Source organism: Notamacropus eugenii, chromosome 5 (assembly GCF_028372415.1).
Source record: "Notamacropus eugenii isolate mMacEug1 chromosome 5, mMacEug1.pri_v2, whole genome shotgun sequence".
Classification (NCBI taxonomy): Eukaryota; Metazoa; Chordata; class Mammalia; order Diprotodontia; family Macropodidae; genus Notamacropus; species Notamacropus eugenii.
The window spans coordinates 51,923,880-51,951,662 of NC_092876.1; the positions used below are offsets into that span (position 1 = coordinate 51,923,880).

General features: G+C 40.3%; 1 protein-coding gene and 1 pseudogene across 6 annotated transcripts in view; one reads left to right on the forward strand and one right to left on the reverse strand.

Moving 5' to 3' along the window:
- VPS13D (vacuolar protein sorting 13 homolog D) overlaps positions 1-27,783 on the forward strand; it is a 335,894-nt gene that overhangs the window by 199,090 nt on the left and 109,021 nt on the right. The window lies entirely within an intron of this gene.
- Positions 5,409-6,456, reverse strand: LOC140504228 (small ribosomal subunit protein uS5 pseudogene; annotated as a pseudogene).

Genomic DNA, 27,783 nt, shown 5'->3' on the forward strand with positions numbered 1-27,783 from the left:
ATTATTATGAAAATAATTTTGACCTCACAAAACCCCTGAAAGGTTACAAACTTTCAGAGATTCCCAGACCACACTTTGAGAATTGCTGTTATATGATATAGTGAAAAGAACCTTGAATTTGGACCTATAGGATCTGTACTTAAAATTCTTTAAATTCTCCACAATGTTCTGCTTTTGTCACTTTGGGTGATTCATTAATTTTTTTGACTTGAGAGCCAAATGGCAGTTGCTCATGCACAAGACACTGTATGGGGACACAAAAACAAGATAGTCCTCTCCCTCAGAGAGCTCATATTAAGCTGGAGATGGATTATAACATATATGTGTAAGGTGACTTGGCAGGACCTTAAGATCAGAGATAGGGCTGGGTAGGCCATCAGGTGCAATCTCCTCATTTTACACATGAGGAAACAGAAGCTCAAAAGGGGAGTGATGTGACACAGATGGTAAGAGTCAGATCCAGGATTTGCTCTTGAGAAGGGAAAGAGTACCCATGAGTCGGGAGGCTAGGGAATGTTTCATGGGACAGACGGCTTCTGAGTCAAACCTCCTCAGAACAGCCACCCTGGCCCTTCTGAAAGGTGGAGTTGACAGAGGTCTGTTTGAGTAAGTGAATGGTGGGGGAGATGGAATGCTAATGCCAGTCCAGTTTGACAGGAATGTGCATCTGGGGAACAGAAGAATAGGAAATAGGACTAGAAAAAGTTAAGTTGGAATCAGGCTATGGAAGCCTTGAAATCTGAAGAGTGTATTTGCAGCTTTGCATAATGAGTAGAGTATAATGCATAATGGAACTTTGTATAATGGATAGACTCCATGACATAAGGCCATGACATGACATCCCACCTTGGATACTTCCTAGTTCTTTGATCATGGGCAAGTCATGTCAACCTCTCAGTCTTGGTTTCCTCATCTGTAAAATGAGGGGATTGCTGTTGATCAGAGGTGTCAAACAGGCAACCTGAAACTCTCCCAAGTGTAGCCCAAACCAAATTAAAATGTAACCGGGAAATAGCAAAATAAATAAAATACAATAAGACATGGATAATATTGCATTTTACAGCTTTGCAGCCTGTAAGGATCTTTATGTGTCATCTAATGTCCCCCATTTCTCTTTGAATTTGATATCATTGTGCTGGATGGCCTCCTTCCTAGCTCATTGCATGAGTGCCCTTCATCTGCTCTTCATTGTAGCCAAACTGACCTTTTCCTCACACATGATGCACCATCTTCCATATCTACTCCTTTGCACAGGCTTGTCCTGTATTCTTTGAATGCTTTCTCTTGCCTCTGCATCTTAGAAGATCTCAGCTTAGCTTAGAGCCATCTGCTACCTGAGGCCTTGTCTCCTGATTCTCTTCCCTCCCCCAGCTGCCTAGTGAAGTGTGTGTGTGTGTGTGTGTGTGTGTGTGTGTGTGTGTGTGTGTGTGTGTGTAAGCTCCTTGAGGCCAGTGTCTGGCACACAGTAGTTGCTTCATAAAAGCATGTTTATGAATTGGTTTAGAGGCAGAGGGGAACCATGGAAGGTTTTTGAATGGTGTCTTGGTGTCTATCTAAGGCACTCGCACAACCTGTGTTAGAAAAAGAGGATTCTCTCGGCTGTGTAGAGGATAGATTAGAAAGGGGAGAGGGAAGGAGGAAGACCAATTAAGAGGTTGTTACAAGTAAGGAGGACCTTCATGGGGGCCAAAGCCATGTGAGTGGGAAGAAGATAATAGGTAGAAGAGATATTGTGGAGAGAGGATAGAAAGAATCTGACAACTAATTAGAGATAGGAAGTGAGGAAGAGAGAAGAGTCAGGGATGACTTTGAGCTTAGGAACCAGGATGATGAAGAAATAATGATAAACTCAGTAGAAACTGGAAAGAGGAGCAATTTGAGGAAAGAGGAGGGGAAAATGAGCAGTTCTCTTCATGCTGAATTGAATTCTCTAAAGTCCCTTTCAGTTTGAGATTCTCTGATCCTAAAACCTCTTGAAAGTTCAAGACCTCTCAGCCCTCATGGGCTTATGTTATCAGGCTACTGCTTTTGTGCATAGTTTGAACCATTCCAAACTTCTGCCTCACGCACAGCAAATTAACAAAGAATGACAAAAGATGCAGATAGTCCATGCTGGATGGGCTATAGGAAGAGCTGCGAATTAGTCCAGTAATCCTGGAAAGCAAATTGTTATTATTTAAAGAAAATAGCTAAAACATTCATACCTTTCACCTAAAGAGAGCACTTTCTGTGGTAGTGCAGAGCTAAAAACAAAATTGAAGCCTGTATGTTGGAGAATTGCTAAACTGAGGTACAAGTGTGTGAATGTAACAGGTGAGTGTGATGCTGCTTCACTCTAAGACTTTATATATAATGTAAATAAATATATATATACATATACATATGAAGGGTACAGAGAAGTACGAGAAGATTTATATGCACGATACAAAGCAAGGTCAGCAGAACCAAGGAAACAAGATATACATTGCCTATAACATATAAATGGGAATTAAAAAAACAAACATGAAGGCCATGTAATTATAATGGTCAGTTTAGTTCCAAAGATGAGCTATGAGAAGGCACGTCCCTTTCTTTGTAGAAGTGGGAGCTGATGGGTATGGAGCACTGCTTGGGAGACCTGGCTTGGCTGATGGGTTTAATTCTGTTGAACTACTTTTCCTCTTTATTTTTTGTTATAAGATGTGCTAGCATTTAATGCTCTTGCCTTTCCTCTGTTGTTTATCTCCAGTTTATCTGATATATATCTTGTTTGTGCGTTTTGGTTTGCATGTTACCCCTTCCCCATCTCCCTCCCCCCCATTAAAATGTGAGCTGCTGAAGAGCAGGGGCCGTCTTTTACCGGTTTTTGCATCCATTGGTTGGTTGGTTGTTGTCCTTCTTGAAGAGGACCAAAATGACATCATCATGATGAAGTGAAGTTTCAGCGTGTCCGACTGTGGCTGATCAGACCAATACGAGCTCGGAATGCTCTACCACAGCTTGGGCACAGATGCTCCATGCGACTATAGGGGGTGGATACTCCAAATTTACACAGCCTATGTTTACTTTGTGCTGTCTTAATTCTGCTTTGCTCATAGAGCACAGCACCCTTTCTGATGTGGGCGCTCCATACTGAGCAGTCCTGTGCCAGTGTCTCTCATGTTGCACAGTCAAATCCAAAGTTCTTGAGAGAGACCTTGAGAGTGTCCTTGTATCGCTTCTTCTGACCACCATGTGATCACCTGCCCCATGAGAGTTCTCCATAAAATAATCTTTTTGCCAAGCATACATTTTGCATTCGAACAACATGGCCAGTCCATCAGAGTTATGCTCTCTGAAGCATAGTTTGAATGCTTAGCAGTTCAGCTTGAGCAAGGATTTCAGTATCTGGTACCTTATGCTGCCAAGTGATCCTCAGAATCTTCCTAAGACAGTTCAAATGGAAGCGATTCAGTTTCCTGGCATAGTGCTGGTAGTCTGTCCATGTTTCACAGGCATACAACTGTGAGGTCAGCATAACAGCTCTGTAGACCTTCAGTTTGGTAGTCAGTCTAATACCTCTTCTCTCCCAAACTTTTATTTGGAGCCTCCCAAATACTGAGCTAGCTCTGGCAATGCATGCATCAACCTCATTGTCAATGTGTACATCCCTGGAAAGTACACTACCAAGGTAAGTGAACTTATCCACAGCAATTAACTTCTCCAAACCGATGGTTCCATGTATGGATGGTGTGGTAGTGGCTGATGGAGCACCTGTGTTTTCTTGGTGTTAATTATTAGACCAAAATTAGCACAAGCGGCAGAGAATTGATCCATACTTTGTTGCATCTCAGCTTCAGAGGCTACATTGAGTGCACAATCATCTGTAAACAGAAAATCATGCACCAACACTTCCTCCATTTTGGTCTTGACTTGTAGCCTTTTCAAATTGAAGAACTTACCATTAGTATGGTAGTTGACCTTGATGCCTTGCTCATCTTCATTGAAACCATTAGCACAGTTCCTGATACTTGATAGATTCTTAATTCATGCATATTGACTTGTTGATTTAGTGGAAGCAATAAACTAACTCCTTAACCCCATTCAAATTGGGCTAACTTTTCCTTATCTTATAAGACTTAAGCCTCGACTGGGGAGGGGGCTAAGACTAATAGGTCTGGCTCTTCACATGACTTCATAGTCACCATCACAAGGTCCTTCAGATGCTTTTTCCATGTTTGGCTAGTGGGCCATGATGGTTAACCTAGAGACTCCAAGGAATGCTGCTCAACTGAATCAGTCCAGGGTATAATCCATATATATCCTTGTTAAACATCCTTCTTTTCTCATAACTGAGTAAATCTCTCTTTGTTAACTGTTAAAAAATAATAACAATTTGGTCTATTTTGGAGCCCATAAAGTAAAATGTGGTATATGATAGGGCTTTCTTGGTCACTCATTGACATTTAGGTGTCAAAAGAAGCTCCCTTGAAGGCAATTTCTCTCCTAAGGTGGGTCTCCTATAGTTTTGACCTCCAAGGCAGTTTGTAGCAAAACATAGAGATTACTGTACAAAAATACTCATTTACATTCTTTAAAAATTTCTTTGTGTTATGCCACATGATTCTTTTGTTACCTCCTCAAAGGTATAAAATATTTGAAAGCAGTAGATAGCTGCTCTTTCATTTGAATTTCTTTGTACTACCTGAATGATTGATCTTCCTCTTCTTTGAAACTATCTCAGCTTGGGGGAATTTAGGACTTTATCAGAATGCATTTTCCCTGAGGAATGAAGGGGAAATTAGTAATTTAGGGAGCTGCATGAGGGAAATGATAGTGCTTTCCCACCCTAGCAACTCTGCCTGACCCTCCAAATCTGTTTGGTGCTTGTGTTTCACCCTTATCTTAGAAGTGACTATTTCTTCTGGTCCTGCCCTTTCTGACCATGAAAATTCCCACTTTGCTATTCTTGATAATATAGATAGACACAGCACAGGTAGATGTTATCAGAACTATTTAGGACATGAAGAGAAGGCTTGGAGAGGACATTGATAACTGTCTTCAAGCTCTTTATGTGGAACAGGCATTAAACTTGGGTTTGGCCTCAGAGCACAGAGCCAGCAATGGATGGAGGGTGGCCATCAGTCAGCAAGCATTTATTTAGCTCTTACCACATAGTAGGCACTGTGCTAAGTCCTGGGTATACAGAAAAAGGCAAAAAGGTATCACACTGTAATGGTAGATAACCTCAGAGGGAAGTAGGAGTGGGGAGGAGAAGGGATAGGAAAGACCTCTTACAGAGAGTAGGATGAGTCTTAGAGAAAGTCAGGGAAGCCAAGAGGCAGAGGTGAACAGGGAAAGCCTTCCAGGCCTGGCCAACAATCAGTGAAACGGAGTCAGGAGATAGTGTTGTATGTACAATCCAGCACCACCACCAGTGACCCTGGATCTTATAGTGCATGGAAGGGAATATAGAGTAAGAAGTGTGGGAAGGAGCCAGCTTGGAAAAGGCATTAAATGCCAAACAATACATTTGATCCTGGAGGTAAAAGGGAGCCACTGGAGTTTATATGTTTTTAATTTTTTTTAGCAGGCATAATTTACTTTATTCCTTGTTTATAAAAAAAAAAATACCTATGTGGTTGTCACAGCAGCTGCCTGGGTCCTCTGGACAAATACATATGAGTCTTCACAAGATGGTTCAGTGACTTTCTGATAGGGAGACTTAGTGAACAGAGTCTCCTTCCATAGGTCCGACTTAGATAGTTATATGTTTTAGAGATGGCATCAGAGGTAGTTTTAGCAGAGTTGCCCAGAGTGACAGTACAACCCCTTGCAGAAGTGTAGCAGTCATCAGTTCCAGCCATCACGAGGAGCTTCTTAGGCACAGGAACTGAGACAATGCCAGTACCTCTAGGAGCAGGGATCAGGTGTACCAGAAACTATCTACAATGCTCAGTGACCTTGCAGGGCACTGTGTGAGACTTGCCAGTCTTGTTCCTCTAATAGCTGTGTCTCACAGCAACAATGGACAGGTTGGCCAGAATGATAGCACCATGAATAGCTGTGGCTACTTCCTTGGAGCACTTGGCACCCAGGCCAACATGACCATTATAGTTGCCAGTGATCAGAAAAGCCTTGAATCTGGTATGTTGTTCATCTCTAGTTTGTTTCTGAACAGGCATGTTCTTCAGAACCTCATCTTTCAATGAAGATCCTAAGAAGAAATTTATGATCTCAGACTCCTTGATAGGAAGGGAGAAAAGAGGTCTCTTCCAAAGATTTGATCTTGACTAGCTGGCCCAGCTTAGTAAAAGGAACCCATGCCTTGTCTTAAGCTTTTCCTCCCACAGCCCTGCAGCCATGGCTGTGGCCTCCACCACAGCCCCAGCCTCAACTTCAACCTCAACCCCCACTGCTGAAGCCACCACAGAAACCACTTCATCCTCCAACTCCAGGGCCCCCCACTCTTCCTGCAGCAGTGATGTCATCCGCCATTTGGGGTTCGCTAGAAGTAGAAGCACCATTGGAGTTTATTGGATTGAAGTGGGTGGGGAAGTGGGGTGTTCAGACCTTCACTTTAGTAATATTACTTTGGCATGATGAGTGGAGGATGGATGGGGAGAGACCTGAGGTGGGCAGACCAACCAGAAGGCTGTTACAGTCATCCAAATATGAGATAATGAGGACCTGCTCATTGATTGTGTTAGTGGAGAGAAGGCAACTTATACAAGAGATGTTATGAAGGTAGGAACAGGAAGACTTGTCAACAGATTGTTGGTGAGTATAATTGAGAAATCAAGGATGGCACTGAGGTTGAGAACCTGGATGATGGGGGGGTGCAGAGCCAAGATGGTGGAGTGAGAGCAACGCCTCACCTAAACTCTTAACTCCTTCAGATACCTCTAAGGAGAGAATCTGACCAAACTTTGGAGGTGCAGAATCTAATAAGAGACAGACTGTGGCAGATTCATTGCCCAGGACAGATTGGAGGGTTGACAGAAAAGATTAGTTCCATGGGGGTGAGCCCACAGAGCACAATGCAGTGTGTTGAACATAGCACGGTGCATCCAGCACAGCAGAGCGGGAGGGCCCAGGGGAGACCTGAGGCAGCAGCAGGTGGAACTGGCAGAGCAGCAACCCAGGGTGAGAGACCAACAGAGCCAAGTGAGTGACAGCTGCTGAACCCTAGATATTAGGCTCAGCAGCTCCTGAGACTTTCAGCCTACAGATCAGCCCTTACGTCTGTAAGTCACCTACTTGAACTTTCGGGAGCCAGGATGGTGGAGTGATCGGTAAATGCTCTCTCCTCCCCCCTTGATGACCTCAAAAGAACCATAAAATATTTCCCCAGAAAAATCCTGGATCAGTGAGAACAACAGAGGGGTCAAATAGTCTCATAACACCTGAGGCTAGGAAAATAGCTAAGGGGGATTCCTCCTACTGTGGCAGAGGCAAACTGGAAGGAGAGGGGCCCCAGGGTGGTGGAAGGTCGCACTAGGATCCAGGTGTGCCTCAGAACTCCAGGGGAAACGGGAAGACAATAGGGCAGCTGGGATCACCAACCCCTGAGCTTGCCTTTGCCTCAGCTCAGCTGAGGAGATCTCCCTTGACCAGACCACCCCTCCCCCACACTTAACAAGCTGATCAGGGAAACACAAAATAAAAAGATAAAAAGACACTTGCCCTTAGTTTTTTCACACCACTCAGCTCAACACCAAGTTCTGCAGTTTCTAACTGAAAAAACCACAATACACAATCACCATCATGAGCAGGAAAAGACAAAACAAGGGCGAAAAAACCATAGAATCTTCCTATGGGGACAAAGACCAAAACACAAATACCAAAGAGGTCAGTAGTGAGACGGTATTTCCATCTGAAACTTCAGAAGGGACTGTGAACTGCTTGCATGCACAAAAAGCTCTCCTGGAACAGCTGAAGAAGGAAATAAAAGAGAAACTGGCCAATGATTTTAAAAGTATGAAAAGGGAATTCCAGGAAGAGAATATCTCTTTAAAAAGGAAAATTGAACAAATGGAAAAGGAATTCAAAAGCTAACTGGAGAAAATAATTCCTTAAAAGGAACTATTGGACAGATGGAAAAGGAAATGCAAAAGTTAACTGAAGAAAGCAATTTGATAAAAATTAGAATTGGGCAAGTGGAAACTAATGACTCTATGAGACAGTAAGAATCAGTCAAACAAAATCTAAAGAATGAAAAGATAGAATAAAACATAAAATATCTAATTGGAAAAACAACTGACCTGGAAAATAGATCCAGGAGAGAAAATTTAAGAATTATTGGCCTGCCAGAAGCCCATGATGAAGAAAAGAGTCTGGACAATATCTTCCAGGAAATCATCAGGGAAAACTGCCCAGAAGTGCTAGATTCAGAGGGCAAAATAGTCATCGAAAGAATCCACCGTTCCCCTCCTGAAAGGGATACCAAACTCAAAACCCCAAGAAATATCATTGCCAAATTCCAGAGCTATCAAGTGAAGGAGAAAATACTACAAGCAGCCAGAAAGAAGCAATTCAAATATCAAGGACATACAGTCAGGATCACACAGGACCTTGCAGCTTCTACATTAAAAGATCAAAAGAATTGGAACCCAATATTCCATAAGGCAAAGGAGTTGTGACTTCAACCAAGGATCAACTACCCAGCAAAGTTCAGCATAACATTTCAGGCAAGGAGAAGGTCATTCAACTAAATAAGGGATTTCCAGAGCTTCCTGACCAAAACGCCAGAACTCAATAGACAATTCGATCTTCAGTGCAGGTCTCAAGAGAATCATAAAAAGGTAAACAGGGGGGAAAAAACAAAAACAAAAACTTGTTACTCAATTAGGACAAATTGTTTACCTCCCTATAAGGGAAGATGATACCTGTTAATCTTGAGAACCGTGCAGCTATTATGATAAAAAGGATATACATAGAGGGAATAGGTATAAAGTAAATGATGTCATGTCAAAAATATGATTTAAGTATGAGAAGGGATTGTAATAGGAGGTGTGAAAAGGAGGAGGCAGAAAATGGCAAATTACATCACAGGAAGAAGTACAAAATTATAGTAGAGGGAAGGAGGGGAAGGAGATGAACATTGTTTGAGAGGTACTCTCATCTGATTTGTTTAAAGGAGGGAACAATAAACTTAAGTAGATAATCCTAACTAGCTCTATAGGTAGTAGGAGGGGAAGGAGGAAGAAAGGGGAGGGAGGCTAAAAGGGAGGGAAGAAGCAATAAGAGTAAAGGGGAGTAAAAGGGAGGGGGGCTAAAAGAAGGAGGGGAAGGCTGCAGGAGGAGGGGATGAAAAGTGAATACTATTGAGGAGGGGAAGGGAGACAGGAGAACTAAAAGCACAAATGGTGGGAAAGAGCATGGAAGGAAATACACAGATTGTAATCATAACTGTGAATGTGAATGGAATGAACTCTCCCATAAAAGGGAGACAGATAGCAGAATGGATTAAAAGCCATAATGCAACAATATATTGTTTACAAGAAACACATCTGAAACAGGGGGATACACACAGGATGAAGGTAAAAGGTTGGAGCAGAATATGTTGTGCTTCACCTGATGTAAGAAAAGCAGGGGTAGCAATCCTAATCTCAGACAAAGCAAAAGCAGAAATAGATCTAATCAAAAGAGATAAGGAGGGAAACTGTATCCTGCTAAGAGGCACCATAGACAATGAAGCAATATCATTACTAAACATGTATGCTCCAAGTGGTGTAGCATTCAGATTCTTAGAGGAGAGGTTGGGGGAGTTGAAGGAAGAAATTGACAACAAAACTATACTAGTGGGGGACCTCAACCTCCCCCTCTCTGAACTCAATAAATCTAACCTCAAAATAAACCAGAAAGAGATTAAAGAGGTAAATAGAACTCTGGATAAGGTAGATATGATAGATCTCTGGAGAAAACTGAATGGGAATACAAAGGAATATACCTTTTTCTCAGCAGTACATGGCACGTATGCAAAAATTGACCATGTTCTAGGGCATAAAAACCTCACAATTCAGTGCAGAAAGGCAGGGATAGTCATGCATCCTTCTCAGATCATAATGCAATAAAAATTATATGTAATAAAAGGCCATGAAAAGATAAACCAAAAATCAATTGGAAACTAAATAATTTAATCCTAAAGAAGGAGTGGGTTAAACAACAAATCATAGAAACAATCAACAACTTCATTCAAGAGAATGACAATAATGAGACAACCTACCAAATCTTATGGGATACTGCAAAAGCAGTTCTTAGGGGAAGTTTTATATCTCTGAATGCCTACATAAATGAAATAGAGGAAGAGGATATAAATGACTTGGGTGTGCAGCTGGAAAAGCTAGAAAAAGAACAAATTGAAAATCAATATCAAATATCAAATTAGAAATACTGAAAACCAAAGGAGAGATTAATAAAATTGAAATTAAGAAAACTATTGAATTAATAAATAAAACCAATAATTGGTTTTGTGAAAAAACTAATAAAATTGATAAACCTTTGGTCAATTTGATTAAAAAAAAGAAAGAAGAAAATCAAATTACTCATATCAGAAATGAAACAGGTGAACTCACCTCCAAAGAGGAGGAAATTAAAACAATAATTAGAAAGTACTTTGCCCAACTTTATGCCCATAAATTTGACAATCTAAATGAGATGGATGAGTATTTTAAAAAATACAAATTGCCCAGATTGACAGAAGAGGAAGTTGAATACTTAAACAACCCCATCTCAGAAAAAAGAAATTGAACAATCCATCAATGAACTTCCTAGGAAAAAATCTCTGAGCTGGATGGATTTACAAGTAAATTCTATCAAACATTTAAAGAACAGTTAATTCCAATACTATGTAGACTATTTTTGAAAATTGGGGAAGAGGGAGTCCTCCCAAATTCTTTTCATGATACAAATATGGTTTTGATACCTAAACCAGGAAGAGAAAAAACAGAGAAAGAAAATTATAGGCCAATTTCTCTAATGAATATAGATGCAAAAATTTGAAATAAGATTTTAGCAAAATGAATACAGCATCTTTTCACAAGAATAATACATTATGATCAGGTAGGATTCATACCAGGAATGCTGGTTCAGTATTAGGAAAACTATGAGCATTATCTATCATATCATCAACAAAACTAACAGAAACCATATGATTGTTTCAATAGATGCAGAAAAAGTTTTTGACAAAATACAACACCCATTCTTATTAAAAATGCTGGAGAACATAGGAATAAAGGGAACTTTCCATAAAGTAATAAGCAGTATCTACCTAAAACCTTCAGCAAGCATTATATGCAATGGAGATAAGTTAGGTGCATTTCCAATAAGATCAGGAGTGAAACAAGGATGTCCACTATCAACACTATTATTCAATGTGGTACTAGAAATGTTAGCTGTAGCAATTAGACAAGATAAAGAAATTGAAGGAATAAGAATAGGCAAAGAAGAAACTAAGTTATCACTTTTTGCAGATAATATGATGGTATACTTAGAGAATCCCAGAGATTCAAGTAAAAAACTACTTGAAATAATAAACAACTCTGGCAAAGTTGTAGGTTACATAATAAACCTGCACAAATCTTCTGCATTCCTATATATTAGTAACAGAGTCCAACAGCAAGAGATAGAAAGAGAAATCCCATTTAAAGCTAGGGTAGCCACTATAAAATATTTGGGAGTTTACCTGCCAAAACAAACCCAGGGACTATACGAACACAATTACAAGACACTTTTTGCACCAATAAAGTCAAATCTAAGTAAGGGGAAAAACGACAGTTGCTCATGGGGTAGGCCGAGCCAATATAATAAAAATGGCAGTTCTACCTAAATTAATTTACTTATTTAGTGCCATACCAGTTAAGCTATCAGATAATTATTTTCTAGAATTATTTTCAGAATTCATCTGGAAGAACAAAAGGTTCAGAATATCAAAGGGACTAATGAAAAGAAATGCTAGGGAAAGTGGCCTGGCGCTACCAGATCTCAAATTGTATTATAAAGCAGCAATTATCAAATCACTTGATACTGGCTAAAAAACAGAAGGGTAGACAAGTGGAATAGGCTAGGTACTCAAGATACAGTAGCCAATGAATAGAACAATCTCCTGTTTGACAAATCCAAGAACCCCAGCTTCTGGGATAAGTACTCACTGTTCGACAAAAATTGCTGGGAAAACTGGATAACAGTGTGGCAGAAACTAGGCATAGACCCAGGCCTGACACCGTACACAAGAATAAAGTCCAAATGGGTACATGATGTAGGTATAAAGACTGATACCATGGACAAACTGGAGGAACAAGGAATAGTGTATTTATCAGATTTATGGAGAAGGGAAGAATTTTTGATTAAAGAAGAGATAGAAAGCATTATGAAGTGCAAGATGGATAATTTTGATTACATTAAAGTGAAAAGTTTTTGCACAGCTAAACCCAATGCAACCAAGGGATTGGTAGTATATTGGGAAAGAATTTTTACAGCTAATCTCGGGGATAAAGGCCTCATTTCTAGAATATATAGAGAACTGAGTCAAATGTACAACAATACAAGTCATTCCCAATTGATAAATGGTCAAAGGATATGAACAGGCAATTTTCAGAGGAAGAAATTAAAACTATCTATAGTCAAAGGAAAAAATGCTCTAAATCACTTTTGATTAGAGAGATGCAAATCAAAACAACTCTGAGGTACCACATCACACTTATCAGATTGGCAAACATGACAGAATAGGAAAATGATAAATGTTTGAGAAGATGTGGGAGAGTTGGAACACTAATTCATTGTTGGTGGAGCTGTGAGCTCATCCAACCATTCTGGAGAGCAATTTGGAACCATGCCCAAAGGGTTACAGAAATGTGCATACAACTTTGACCCAGCAAAATTGCTTCTAGGACTGTATCCCCAAGAGATCATAAAAATGGGAAAGGGTCCCACATGTACAAAAGTATTTATAGCAGTACTCTTTGTAGTGGCCAAGAACTGGAAATCAAGGGGATGCCCATCAATTGGGAAATGGCTGAATAAATTATGGTATATGGATGTAATGGAATACTATTGCACTATAAGAAATGATGACCAAGAAGACTTCAGAGAGGCCTGGAAAGATTTATATGATCTGATGCTGAATGAAAGGAGCAGAACCAGGAGAACTTTGTGCACAGCAGTGACCACAGTGTGTGTTTTTTCTGGTAGACTTATATCTTCATAGCAATGCAAGGACTTAAAAAAAAAAATTCCCAATGATCAAAGGCAAAATGCCTTCCACATCCAGAGAAAGAACTATGGAATTCAATCGCAAAATGTAGCAGATCATTTTGTGTGTGTGTGTGTGTGTGTGTGTGTGTGTGTGTGTGTGTGTGTGTGTGTTTAATGTTTTGGTTTGTTATATGATTTCTCCTATTTATTTTAGTTCTTCTACACAGCATGACTATAGTGAAAATGTATTCAATAGGAATATATGTGTAGATCCTATATAGAATTGTATGCTGTCTCAGGGAGGGAGGAGGATGTTGGGGGGTAGGGAGGGGGGAAAAATCTAAGTTTTATGGTAATTGTAGAACACTAAAAATAAATAAAATTAATTTTAAAAAAAAAGAGAGAACCTGGATGACTAGGAGCATGGTGATGCCTTTGTCAGTAATGGGAAAGTTAGAAAGGTAATATTTTGGACATGATGAGTTTGAGGTATCTGTGGGATATTGAGGCAATTGGTGATGCAAAACTGGAACTCAGGAAAGAGGTTAAGGTTCCATGCACAGATCTTGGAATCGTTTTCATAAAGATCATAGTTGGATCTGTTGGAGCTGATGAGATCGTGAGATAGTGCCAGGGCCCAGGACAGAGCCTTGGAGGATGCCCATGGTTAGTCAGCATGACCTAGATGAAAGTTCAGCGAAGGAGATTAAGGAGAGGTAAAACAGGTGGAAGAAGAGAGAGCAGTGTGCCAAAAACCAACAGATGAGAGAGTATCCAGGAGGCACAGCATCAGAGGCTACTGAGGGGTCAAGAAGGCTGAAGACTGAGAAGAGGCCATTGGATGTGGTTAGTTGAGAAGAGGCCAATTAACAGCTATAACTTGAGCTGACCACTCCAAAGTGGGAGAGGCTGCTTTTGGAAGGGAAAGCATTCCCTTCCTTGCAAGTCTTCAGTCAGAGCCCAGTCCACCCATTTGTGGAGTATGCTATGGGAGCAGTTCCTTTGCTTTGTGGATTGATCTAGAAGGCTGCTGAGACCCTTTTAGTGCTCACATTTTGAACCTAATTTTATTCAGACAGTTCCTTCCTCTTTGTTCACTTTGGTGTTAGCTGTCTTCATTTGTAAGTTCTTGGTGGGCAGGGGCCACACTTCTTTGATTCTTCATGTATATCAGCTAGTGTAGTCTAGCTGATATTTCCTCCACATACCTTTTGCTCATCTGCTTCTGCTCCTTTATTAACTCACCTTTTTTTCCCTGCTCTCTTTCCCCCACCAAGCTTTCACTTGTTGAAACCCTCTATATTTTCCATGTTACCTTCTCTAGGAAACTGCCGCCAAAGTAATCCCTCCCATCTCCAGACTTCTAGAGCACTTTGTACTTCCTTTATGGCACGTATCTCACATTGTCTTGTTTTATACTTATTTGTTTACTTAATTTTTCTCCTTTGTTAAATTTTTAAGCTCTTTGCATGCAGGAGATTTTTTGCTGTATCCATGCCAATTATAGGAATTAATCAAATCTTTTATTCAGTGAGTAAATACTGAATATTTTATCCTGTTGTATTATTTCATATTTTTAAGTCTTATTTCCCCAGTAAGATTGTAAGCTTCATAACTTTAGGGATCACCGAACCATATAATTTTAGAGCCAGAAAGGACCTTAGAGTACAGATGCTTGTTGCTTTTGTCTTTCTCTTACCACTCCCATCCCTTTTGATTCCCCATAGCACCTAAGTCTCATTTAATTAATTGAAAATGCAGTATTTTAGGGAACCAACCTATACCCTATGAGAACCCTGCTTAGTCCAGTGGAGACAATAGTAAATTCTGGGAACCCGTTAAAAAAGAAAGTTTCATTTTCTTGTCATTTTTTTTTAATCTCAGGGCTCAGCCCGTCACAAGTGATTTCTTGATAGAGTTGTCTTTTCTTAACCTAAATTAGCTTAAATAATATTTATGGGAAATGTCTGTTTCTTTTTCAAGGGAAAAATGTTTAAGTAAACATTTCCTGCAAGCTCTTAGATTTATACAATAGAGAGTTGCTTTGGAAGCAGTAATGTTCAGTGTTTTCCTTGAAGGATAGAAATGAAGGTTAAGCAAAACATTCTTCTAAAAACAGTCCCTCATTGCTAGTTTTATTGCTTTTGTACTGTTTAGAGAGGATTTTGTGATCTCAAGGATTGTTTCATTTTAAATCAAGTCTGATAACTTGGAATTAGGATATTAGAAAGGAATATCAGAAGAGAATAGTGTAGTGCCATCTATTTTTAAAGCATTTTCACCATTATAAAGTTTGTTCAAACCTATTTTCATTTGATCCTTACTTGAGGAAAAGGAGGCATTATTTCTATGTGGCAGTTTGGGAAACTGAGTAAAAGTGACTTGCGAAGTGACTTAGAGCAGAGCTAGAAGAACAACCCAAGATTCTAGACTTTTTATTCTGGACTAGGCCACAGTGCTCTTTCTTTCCTTAGGGCAGATGGGAGCATTGGGAACATAGAAGTGACGTGGCATTAACTGTGATGCCAGGACTACAAATACAGATCTCTTCATTTCAAGGACATTGCTTTTTCACTAAACTATGCTACTGCATAGAGAGAAAAAATGAGAATCCATTGAGAAAAATGGGGCATTCTGAGATTCCTGTTCATTCAAACATTCAGTATTTATTAAGCTACTAATATGTAGAGCATTCTGCTAGGCATTGCCAGAAGTACAAATTTTATATAGGACTTGATCCCTTTGGTACTTATAATCCAGTTAAGAATCAGGTTTTTATATTGAGTGAGGAAAGAAACTAGAAGATTCATGTACCTATAATTGGTTTTCCATGATTTTTGAATCTCAAAACAGGAGCAAATAAGATTGTGTGACTTATTGCAAGAATTTTTTTTTATAAGTTGACTACACAAATGCAAAATGTTTCCACTTCATTAATAATATTGTTGTCCAGATTCCAGTCAACACTAAGTTCTCATACATTTGGATTTATGTGATGGGGAAAATCTTCTAGGACATGTCTCTTTATTTGACTCTAGTCCCTGTCCCCAAAAGAAGCTAGGAACCTCTCCATAGTAATAAGCAAAACAAATTATCACTGACATTTGTATAGTGCTCTAAGGTTTGCAAAGTGCTTTTCAAACATCATCTCACATTGTCCTCACAACAGTCCTATAAGGCAAAGTGCTATTACCATCCGTGGAAACTGAGTCTTAGAGAAGAGATTGTTCAGAGTCCTCCACAACAGTCATAGGAAGCTAGATTCAGACCCAAGTTCTCTTAACTTCCGGGCTGTACACCCTGTCTCTCAAGTCCGTTGAGGGATAAATATCCAGTTTGCTACCACACTCATAAAAACTCAGGCAAACAATAGTGTTGCAGGAGCAGAGATATTTTAATTAACAGAGAAATGTAAAATGAGGAAACATTCCAAGAGAATCCTCAAATGAGTACCCTCTGGTTCCTCACCTGCTTTGTCCCTTGTCCCTCTCCACAGTGCTGGCAGATGCTTGCTCTTTCCAGAGCTCTGCCAGCTCAGTTCCTCATAACCTGACCTTCATCTTGTCCATCGAGTCCATCCATGGCTTTGTATCTGGATGATGTCATGCCTTGGGGCCCTTTGCCATCTCTGGGATTTTCACTTATTTTGCATGGCCATTTCTGTCGTACTTCTGACAATACAGCAGAAGCAGCAATGATGACTGTAGCAGTATTTGCAAAGTGCTTTGCAAATATTACCTTATTTTTTCCTCACAACCACCCTTGGAAGTAGGGGCTGTTATCATGTTCACTTTCCAGATGCAGAAACTGAGACAGACACAAATGCCTAAGGCTGGATTTGATCTGAGGCCTTCCTGACTTCCGGTCCAGCACTCTGTCCTTTGTTCAGCCTAGCTGATAACAGTTACCGTGCGTCCCACAGTTTCATGGGGACTGAACAAGGTGCATCCTTGGATCTGGAGCCCTCGGAGGAATGTAGCCATCTTCCTCAGACATTCCTGAATCATGCTCTGTGGGCTTTTACGATGATTGTTTGAAGAACCAAACTCAAGCACGATTCCTTGTCATAAAGAACATTATTAACATCGAAGATGGTGTCATAAATCATGACTTTATTATTGTGGTGTATTTGCTCAATGAGACAACTCCTTCCATTCTAATTCCTGTTGTATTCAGCTGCTGGAAAGACCTCTCGAACAGAATATCTGGTAGACACTGGCTCATTTTCTTCTTTGTTCCTGTTCTCTGGTTATCGTTGTTTGGGTCAGTCGCATTGTCAGACTCAAGGTTGTGAGGTCCATCAAGCAAGCACCAGTACCTACAGTCAAATGCCTCACTTAAAATCTCAGCCACTCCTTGAACTCACATTTGGAGACTGCGTTCAGGTATGCAAAGTACCTTCCTCACTACCACTCATAAAGTTAGGGTCTGAGTTCCTAAAATCCCTGTACAAAACATTCGTCCGTTGACAACGCTCCAGCACATGTTACATTAGAATATAAACTCCTTAAGAGCAGAGATTGTCTTGCTGACCTGTATTTGTAACCCCAGCCCTTAGCATAGTGTTTGGCGTATTTATCGCTTTTGTTCAGTCAGTTTTCAGTCACGTCCAACTTTTCACAATCCCATTTGTGGTTTTCTTGGCAGAGATACTGGAGTGGCTTGCCATTTCTTTCTCCACCTCATTCTATAGAGGAGGGAAGTGAGGCAGACAGGGTGAAGAGTCTTGCTCAGGGTCACACAGCTAGTGTCTTGAGGCCAGATTTGAACTCAGGAAGATGAATCTTCCTGACTCTAGAACCAACACTCTGTTCACTCTGGTGCCACCTAGCTGCCCTGATCAACTATGTTTGGCACATAGTACATATTAATCACCACCCTTCCTTCCTCCCTTTCCCTCTCCCACACATTCACTGCCCACTCCTACACACTGCTGTCTAACTAAGGCAGTCCTCTTCAAGCCTCAAATTCATCTTAAAATGAAGCATGTAGTACTTGACCTGCCAGTCTCTCATGGTAGAAGTGTGAAAAGCATTTTATAAATCTTGTAACACAAGAGGAATGTGATTTATTATTATTAGGTGACTGGCAGGAATGTTTTGTGAAACCAGGGTTAATTGTGTCTGTAGATAACGAATCTAACAGCTGTTCCATGCACTCTCCTGTTGGTAGCTGCCTTAGGCAGTCAGCAATATACTGGAGGGTGGCCACACAAGGCAGGTGGCCATTTCCCCAGAGTTCTTGTTTGGTGGCCCATATGAGAGGCAAGGAAGGGAGCAGTGTGGTCTAGTAACCTGGCATTGGGAAAGTTTTTCCAGACTACACTGGAGAAGTTTTCCAACCCTGAACATGGAAAGATCTGGCCTCCTTTTAGGCACCTCATTTCAATTCCTCAGCAATGCCTCACCTGACCAATTAAGCTATGACAAGGTTCAGTTCATCTGGAAATAGATCAGAAACAAAGATTAAAAAAGATACCTGGGATAGGTTTCAGGAGGACTGGTGATGAGGTGAACTACAAAGATTCTGATAGATATTATCTTCTTTCTTCCCCACAATGAAATGTAAGCTTGTTTTAAAAAAAAAATGGCTTTAAGAATGCATAAAGTCTCTCTCCTTGTAGCTGTATTTGCTTTTTGCATTAGTGCTTGTGATGGCTCTCCAGAGTTCCTTGTGACTTTTTTAAAAAATGCCTTGCATTGGTCACCACCAAGGACAGGAAGGCAGAGGCCTCATCTTGTCTTCTTTGGGGTGCACACTGTAAATAAAATTCAAGCTATACCTTTTTAAAGGTCGAGTTGCTCTGAAGTCCAGCAAATGGAAGAGAAATGGATGACTTTATGCCCACTTACAAGGATATTTTGAGTTGAACTTTGTTCCTTTTCTGAGTTTCCCTTCAAAAGGGAACAGATCTGATTTTGGCACCTAAGAACAAAGTGTTTTCTGAGCAAACCCAGTCCAGGATAGGTGAGAGTCATGAGGTTCACAGCTGAATAATTCACGGCTTAACTCCTTTTTTCTTTCCTGCTTGTAAATAAAATTTGTCATGTCACAGAAATGTGCTAGAGCATGTGTGTGTTTCTCTGAGGCCAAGTGTTATCTAGAGGCGTTTAGGACACTCAGAAGCCACTCCCTAGTTCTTTTCTGGTTCTGCCCAGGTCAGAAGCTTGAGGATCTACAGTAGAATAGTAAAGATTTATGTTCTGACGTCTCTAATTTAAACAATTAAAGCTTTACAGAAATGTAGGGTTAGAAGGCCACAGACCATGGGCCTGGCCAAGAGAAACCTTTCTGAATATGGATTGATTGTGTCTGTGTGCATTCAGGTATTTGTCTTTTAAGCTCCTTGTTTCTCCCACTTTGTGCAAAAATGGACATCCGTCATTTCCTTGGAGCAAGAGAAGATTTGAAAGAGTTAATACTTCAGCTTTTTCAGAAAGTTATCTGGGAAGAGTATTAGTTGTTTAATAAAGCGTGCCTGCCCTCCAGATGAACCCTCCAGTGACTGCAACTGGGGTCGTTCCAAGTTCATGCTGTGGACTTTTGACTGCCTTCTGTGTATGTGAAAACAGTCGGCAAACTCCTGCGGGGATCATTCCTTCAGGCCTGTAATACAAAACTATTGCCAGCGGGCACCTGCTGGGGAAGCTTCCCAGGAGGTCCTTGGGGGAAGCTACCAAACTCATCAGGCATCTGTGGAGATAAGAGCAGCGGGTTCCCCCGGGATGCCCAGCTAATCAAGCATACATAGAGACCCCATTACCGGGCCAACAGGCTGGTGTCAGAAGGCATTATGAAGCTTAGTTAACTATGGGATGTGAGCTAATTAAAAGGCCTTTATGAAGAGGAGGGGAGAATAGAAGCTTGGGGGAAGGGAGAGGTTGGAAAAGCCATTCCCAAATTTCCAGCTTCCAGCAATTCACACTGTACTGGTAGTACTGCGGAATGAATGACATCTAAGCCAATTTTGCCATGTTTCTGTGGTAAGCTTCCCCCTCCCTGAATTACAGTTTAGCTTTAATTTTGCACCTTTCAACAACTTAACGAAACTGGGCAGTAGACAAAGCCAAGCACTGTGTTTGGGATTTCCATCCTCTTGCTTAAAAAGTTTATTGGGTGCAGTGATGGTTTGAAGTATCTGAGTTTGCAAATTAGGGGAAATTCTGTTTAGAAAATAGCCATATATATAAAATGGTACCATGGCTAAGATCATTGGCTCATAGACTTAGAGCTGGAAGGTACTTAAGAGCAGAACGTAGCAAGAAGGGACCTGAAGTCAGCTAGTTCTGAGACTCCTAGAGGTCAAGTAATTTGTCCTGTGTCAGTCACCTACGAGTTGAACCCGGGTCCTGACTCCAATTTCAGTGCTCATTCTATTACACAGTTCTTGTTTCTCTTCCCATCAATACCTATCCCTGAAAAAGAATCATACACAGGCTTGTGGTTTTGTCTTACTAGCTCTGTTTTGGGGCACAGTGAATACAGAATTTTCACAAGACTGATGGTGAAATGGTTGATTTATACAACTAAACCATGGTATCATAGGTATTTGTGTCTAATGACTATTTTAACTGTACTAGTATTTTTAAAATCTTATATATACTGTTCTCTTTTTAAAAGGAGGTAGGAATTAGTGTATTTGTACAGGAAACCTGAATGTTTATGGTATCATCCAGGTCCCATGAGACTCTTTATGTGCAAAGCTACATTTATGTTAGTGGTACATGTTAATAACAATCCCAGGAAATTCTTATCAAAAGCTAACAACCCATTTCCTTCATTCCTTTAACTATGCAAAAGATCCTGTTGCTCTCTAGCATTACTTTTGCTATGACAACAAATGAAATCCATGTTAACTGTCTTCTCTTCCTTTTTTGTTCAACACAGTCTGTTTTCAAAGGAGGCTTGTGTGCTGGGCCACTGTTGAGACATTCTGGACATAATCCTAAATTGGGAGACTTTGGGATGTGACAGGTTTTTAAATGTTTAGGCACATTTTTTCTGTATAATTCAAAATCACTGTAACAGTTGCTCTATACTTTGGGTACTCGGTTCAGATTTCCTGATAAAAGGTGCTTTGATTAAGAAAAACCAGCTGAGCCTGGGTCTTTAAAAGTAAAAAGGAGGGAAACCTTCTGAAAAATAGTCTTCTTTCTTAGACAACTTTGTAGCAAAATATTTGCAGCAATGAAGCCAAATCCAGTTGTAGTCTCAAGGAGATTTAGGGGGAAGAAGACCTTTGGCACATTCATTTCCTTTATTACTCAAGAATGTGCAACTTGATTCTTAGTTCGCACCATTTGACATAAGCTCTCTTCTGTGCACCAAGAGTTTGTTCTGACCCCATCTCTAACGTTAAGAACATGCTTCAAACCTTTCTGGCCTAGTCACATGCTTGTCTCTTTGGATTCATTTGAATATGAAAAATGTGTTGTTGAATTGAATTTTTTCACTTTCCGACCAGATTTACTAGTGGCAAATAAAAACAGTATGATCTGCAGAGGCAGACAGTACAAACTCGGTTTAGTTCTCCAGCATGTGCATCTGCGCAGACTGCAGTGGGACAAAAAAATTTTATTTGAAAGACATTGTAGATACGTTTAGGTTCTTTTTTCAGTAAAAGTTCAAAGTTGTCTTCTGTTTCAGAAGCCCTGAAGAATTTAAAATTCAGTGCCTTAGCCTAAATAGCCTGTGTAATTTCCCAATAATGATACACACTGATTAATACTGGGTGAAAAGGCAGATGAGAAAATCTTTTCTCAAATCCAAAGTCAGTCAGTCGATAAACATTGATCAAATACCTACTATGTGCCGGGCATTGTCCTAAGTGCTGGGAGTACAAATGCAAAAAAAAGACGACCCCTGCCTTCAACGAACTTAGAATCTAATGGAGGAAGACAAAACACAAAAGGAAGCCGAAAAGCCTGCCAGGAAGGTACCTGGCAGAGTAGGTATCCAATGAAGGGGCATGGTGGAAAGATCAGAGGTTCCCCAAAATGAGCTTCCAGGGCTATGGGGGAGAAATCAGAGGAGATGTTCTGAGCTGAACTCTCTCCTTAAATAGAGGTCCTAGAATTCATGGCTGAAAGCAAACAAACTAAGGGACCTCTTCATTACTGAAAAATAAAAAAAGGCATTAGAAAATGGTGAAACAAATTGTATTTAACTGTACAGCACAATAAAAACTGAGGCATGTGAAGGATTCAGAGAGTGATGAGACTCAGAAGAATTGATTCAGAATGAAAAGCTACAGAACCACGAAAGCATCTATGCATTGATTAAAACAATATGAATGAAAAGAATACAAAAAGGAAAGTTAGCACTGTGTAATTACAGTGTCCAAGCTTGGCCCTGGAGAAGATCTGAAAACATTCATCTCTTTCTCCTCTTTGCTGAGAGGAGGATGGGTGGTAGGTGATGGTGGTGTAGAATATTGCATATGATATCTGATACAGTTTATGTCTGAATTGCTCCCCCCCTTTTCCTTTTTTTTTTCTAACAGTGGATGACTCACTAGGAGTGGATATAGAAGGGATACATTCAGAAATGATGGTCATGTAAAAACAGAATGTTAATAAAAATTTTAATTGTTAGAGAAAACTTTTAGACAGACTATTGTTGAAAAAACAAATTTTGGGAAATGAACTATTCTGTCCTTTTTAGTCCAATTAAACCATTTCTTTTTTTGTTTGTTTTTAATTTAATTATTTTATTTGTTTTCAGTGTTTGACAATCACTTCCATATATCTTAGATTTTTTTTCCACTCCCTCCCCATCATTCCCCGCTCCTTCCACACACCCTCCCTGAGACGGTATACAATCTTATATAGGTTCTACACGTACATTCCTATTAAATGCATGTTGCATAGAAGAATTAAAATAAATGGGAGAAACCATAAAACAAAACATAATACAAAAGAAAATGGGCTGTTTCTGTCTGTGATCCAATTCCATAGTTCTTACTCTGGATGTGGAAGGTGTTTTCCCTCATGAGTCCATAGGGAATTTTTTAAGTCCTTGCATTACAATGAAGTACTAAGTCTACCAGAAAAATTCCTTGCACACTGTGGTTGTTGCTGTGTACAAAGTTCTCCTGGTTCTGCTCCTTTCACTGAGTATCAGTTCATATAAGTCTTTCCAGGCTTCTCTGAAGTCTTCCTCTTTATCGTTTCCCATAGCACAGTAGTATTCCATTACATTCACATACCACAACTTGTTCAGACATTCCCCAATTGATGGGCATCCCCTTGATTTCCAGTTTTTGGCCACCACAAAGAGAGCTGCTGTAAATACTTTTGTACATGTGGGACTCTTTCCCATTTCTATGATCTCTTTGGGATACAGTCCCAGAAGCGATATAACTGGGTCAAAGGGTATGTACATTTTTGTAGCCCTTTGGGTATGGTTCCAAATTGCTCTCCAGAATGGTTGGATCAGCTCACAGCTTCACCAACAATGAATTAGTGTTCCAGCTCTCCCACATCTTCTCCAACATTTATCATTTTCCTATTTTGTCATGTTAGCCAATCTGATAGGTGTGATGTGGTACCTCAGAGTTGTTTTGATTCGCATCTCTCTAATCAATAGTGATTTAGTGCATTATTTCCTATGACTATAGATAGCTTTAATTTTTTCCTCAGAAAATTCTCTGTTCATATCCTTTGACCATTTATCAATTGGGGAACCAATTAAACCATTTCACTGTTTAATTCAGGCTACTGCTAAGTCTGATTCAAATTTGATTCAGAGGAGGAGTATCCACTTATAGAAATGTGGTTCCTGCCCTTTCAAATCCTTTCCCACCAAAACCCCACTTCCACTCTTTAGCAGTTCCTAGTCAGTGAACATTTTCTGAAACATCCTCCCTTCCTTTCTTTCATGTTACTATTCAGATCAACTGACTGAGCAAATCATTTATCAGACTCATTTTATCTGTTTCCTATGCTCTATGGAGTGACCTTCGACTTTTGTGAATTAGGATTTGTATTGGTAAATTTGGAAGCTATTTCTCCTGGACAAATTAAGAAGGCATTTAATAATGACTAGGATCAATTTCTGTGTATTGTTTTCCCATTTGCCTTAAGAACAGAGACTAGCTGGATTATATGCTTCCATCTATGGGCATAGAGTCCTTAATTACTTCCCTCCATAAATACAATGAAGATATTGGATTGTTTTTGCTCCATGTCCTTGGGAATCTAAAAAAATGGTTAACTCTTCAGCAGCACTTAAGAAAGGAAGGAGACAAATACACACCAAGAAGGGGGAGAAAACAGTGCCATTGGTACAGTGGTTGTACATACACAGTTTCCTTGGCAGAGTTGCTAAGAAATGAGGCCCTTCAACAAAAGTCTTCGCTCTGTGCAACAGGACGGAAGAAGAGAATCCTGATTCCTGCTGGGAAAGAATGCTGATCATCTCTTACTGCCAAAATCTAATAGTCTTTTCTTAGTCATTGTCCTTCTTGACCATTCTACAGCATTTAATGCTGCTCACTACCCTCTCCTCCTGGGAACTTGATAACTCCCAGATCAATATATATCAAACCCCATGTTTCCTTTTATTTTCAGTCCCATATCATCATCTTACTGAATCTTCTCAAACTGAATGTCTAAAACTCATGTCCAAAAGAGAGTTCATTATTTTCCCCCCAAATCCACCCTTCTTCTAAATTTCTGTATCACTGTGGAGGGCATCACCATCCTTCCAGTCTCTCAGGTTCACAACCTTGGAGTTATCCCTTACTCTTTACTTGCATTCATTCCACATATCTAATTTATTGCCAAATCTTACCTTTCTGCTTCTCCAGTGTCTCTCATATCCAATCTTTTCTTACTATTCACACAACCACCACCTTAGTTCAGACACTTGTCACCTCTAGTCTAAATTATTACAGTGACCCCTTAATTGGTCTCCTTGCCTCAAGTCTCTCCCCTATTCCAGTTCATCCAGCATGCAGCTACCAAAGTGTTTTTTCTTAAGTTCAGATCTGAACATATCACTCCTCTGCTCAGGGACCTCCAGTACCTTTTGATTGCCTCTGGCATTTAAAACTATGGACCCAACATTTTTTTTCAGTCTCATAATTTTACCCCCTCCCTGCCCTCTTCCCCCACCCCTAGTTCTCTAGGATTCACTCCCTTCCCACCTTCATTTCTTAGAATTCCATACTTCCTTCAGGATTCATCTCAAGTGCCAAATTCTATATGAAAGCTTTCCTGGGCCCCCCACCCCCAGGTGCTAGTGCCCTCTCTCCTTTAAGTGCCTTATGTTTATTTTGTATGTATTCTATACAATATATATATTTGTAAGTGTATGTATCATCTCTCTGAACAGATTATGTGCTCCTTGAGGGTAAGAAGTATTTTATTTTTGCCTTTGAATCTCCACAGCCCAGTACAGTACCTGGAACACAGTAGATGCTTAATAAGTACTTATTGATTGATATCTAGATTTCTTCGCTCCTTACATCAGGACTTGCTACTTGGAAGATGTAGCTGTTTCTCTACATCTCTGAAACTACAATATCATTGGATCTTCCCATGTGATGTGAGATTAGAGGACTAAGTCACTAGGATTCAATGTAAAACATTTCTCTATGCTCTGAAGGCATAGAGAGGTTGGAGGACTTTGTCTCATTGGTTGATGCTCCTCCTCTGGGTAGGACTGGCAAATCTGATATTGAGTTCCTAGTTTTAATCTTGATTGACTTAAAGGGGAAATGGTAATCTATCCCACACATGAAATAGAGATTTACATCTTGGAAACTAGAAAACTTCAGGAAGTCCCTCTGTCCCAGATGTAATCTGGTTTGGGAAGCAGCCCTTCAGTCTCCCTTGGGACAGCACTGCTCTATCTCTTCATTATCAAAGATAATGGTAAAATACAGGGTAAAGTACAAGTGGAAGGACTTGGTTCTGAGTCAAAATTTGGATATCTTCAAAGTTTAATTTGACATGCCCTTGAGTATTCTGGAGCCACACCTGTCAAGGATTAAAATTAAAGTCATGTTGATAAAGGACAGGCTAATCTTGATCACTCGTTTATACCAGAAAGTCTCAAGTCTCTGTGATTAATTATTTAAACACACGCAGAATAGTCCATCTTTTGCCTCCCTTATTAGAGGAAGGAAATACTTGCCAGGCATCCCATCATCATGCACAGCAACAACAGTAACAACAGTAAGGATTTATTAAGCACCTCACTTTGTGCCAGGCACTGGGCACTGTACTAAGCTCTGAGGGACACAGAAAGAGTCCAATTCTGTGCCTCACACATAGTAGGTACTCAATAAATACTGAGTGACTGACATTTTAATGGGGAAGATCACATACAGGCAACAAACTACATACAAAAAATAGTGCAAATAAAAGAATCTCAGAGACAAGGTACTAGCTGAGTGGGAGGTGGAAGAGGGACACTGGAAAAGGCCTCTTTTGGAAGGTCTGATATCGAAGTGAGAAGGGAGAGCATTCCAAATGTGGGGGATAGCCAGTGAAAATGCAGCCAGTAGGGAGATGCATGGAAGGGGTCATGCCGCTTTAAAAGTCAAACAGGATTTCATTTGTGATCCTGGAAGTAATAGGGAGCCAGTGGAATTACCGAGTTGGGGACGGGCGTTTGAAATGGTCTGATTTACGCTTTAGGAGACCACTTCAGAGGATAGACCAAAATGGAGAGAGACTTGAGGCAGAGAGGCCAAACCAAATGCTAGTGCAGTGAGTCATCTAGCTGTGAGGTGATGAGAGCCTGCATCAGGCAGGCAGCTGTGTGCATGAAAAGGAATTGTGATGCATATGAGATATTGGAGGACTTTGAGACAGCTTAGATCTGTGGTGGGAGTGCCAATGGTTAGAGAATGACCCTGAGGCGGTGAGACTAGGTGACTGGGAGAAAGGTGTTGCTCTGGATAGGGAAGTTGGGGAGAGGAGAGGGTTTGGGGGAAAAGATAAGGAGTTCTATTGTGGACAGAATAAGTTTGATATATCTGCAGGATGTCCAGTTGGAGATACCCAATAAATAGTTGGGGTTGCAAAACTGGAGGTCAGAAGAGAGGTTAGGGTTGGATACAGAGATCTCAAAATCATCTACATAGAGATACAGTTTGTGGTCCAAGCTAACTATTTTTCCTTAAGCCCCATTTGTACTGCCTTAGAAAGAATCTGAAGATCTTCTGGCAGGATACAGTACCAGACACTGAGGTCCTTTCTCAAACTAAACTGACAAGCATTCAAACTCTACTACAATGAGCGCAGCTCAGATGGACTGGCCACATCATTCGAATGCCACACTCGCACCTGCCAAAAAGACTTTTATGGAGAGCTCACACAGACCAAGCGTTCATACGGTGGTCAGAAGAAGCGATGCAGACACTCTCAAGCATCTGTTTACTTCCTGATGATCTCTAAGCTAATGTTAAAATGAGCCAAATAGCCACTAAATGAGGATAGTGGGGAAAGAAGAGGGTTCATTAGGAGAACCCTATTTTGTGTCTTAGGGTTGTTTTTTGTTGTTGTTGTTGTCGTGTTAATTTCCATGGGTAATTTGAAAGTCGATGCCTGCTCAGTATTTCTGATTCATACTTTTCAATCTATAGGATGAGACAGTCTGGTCTTTTTCAAAGCTTAGAAG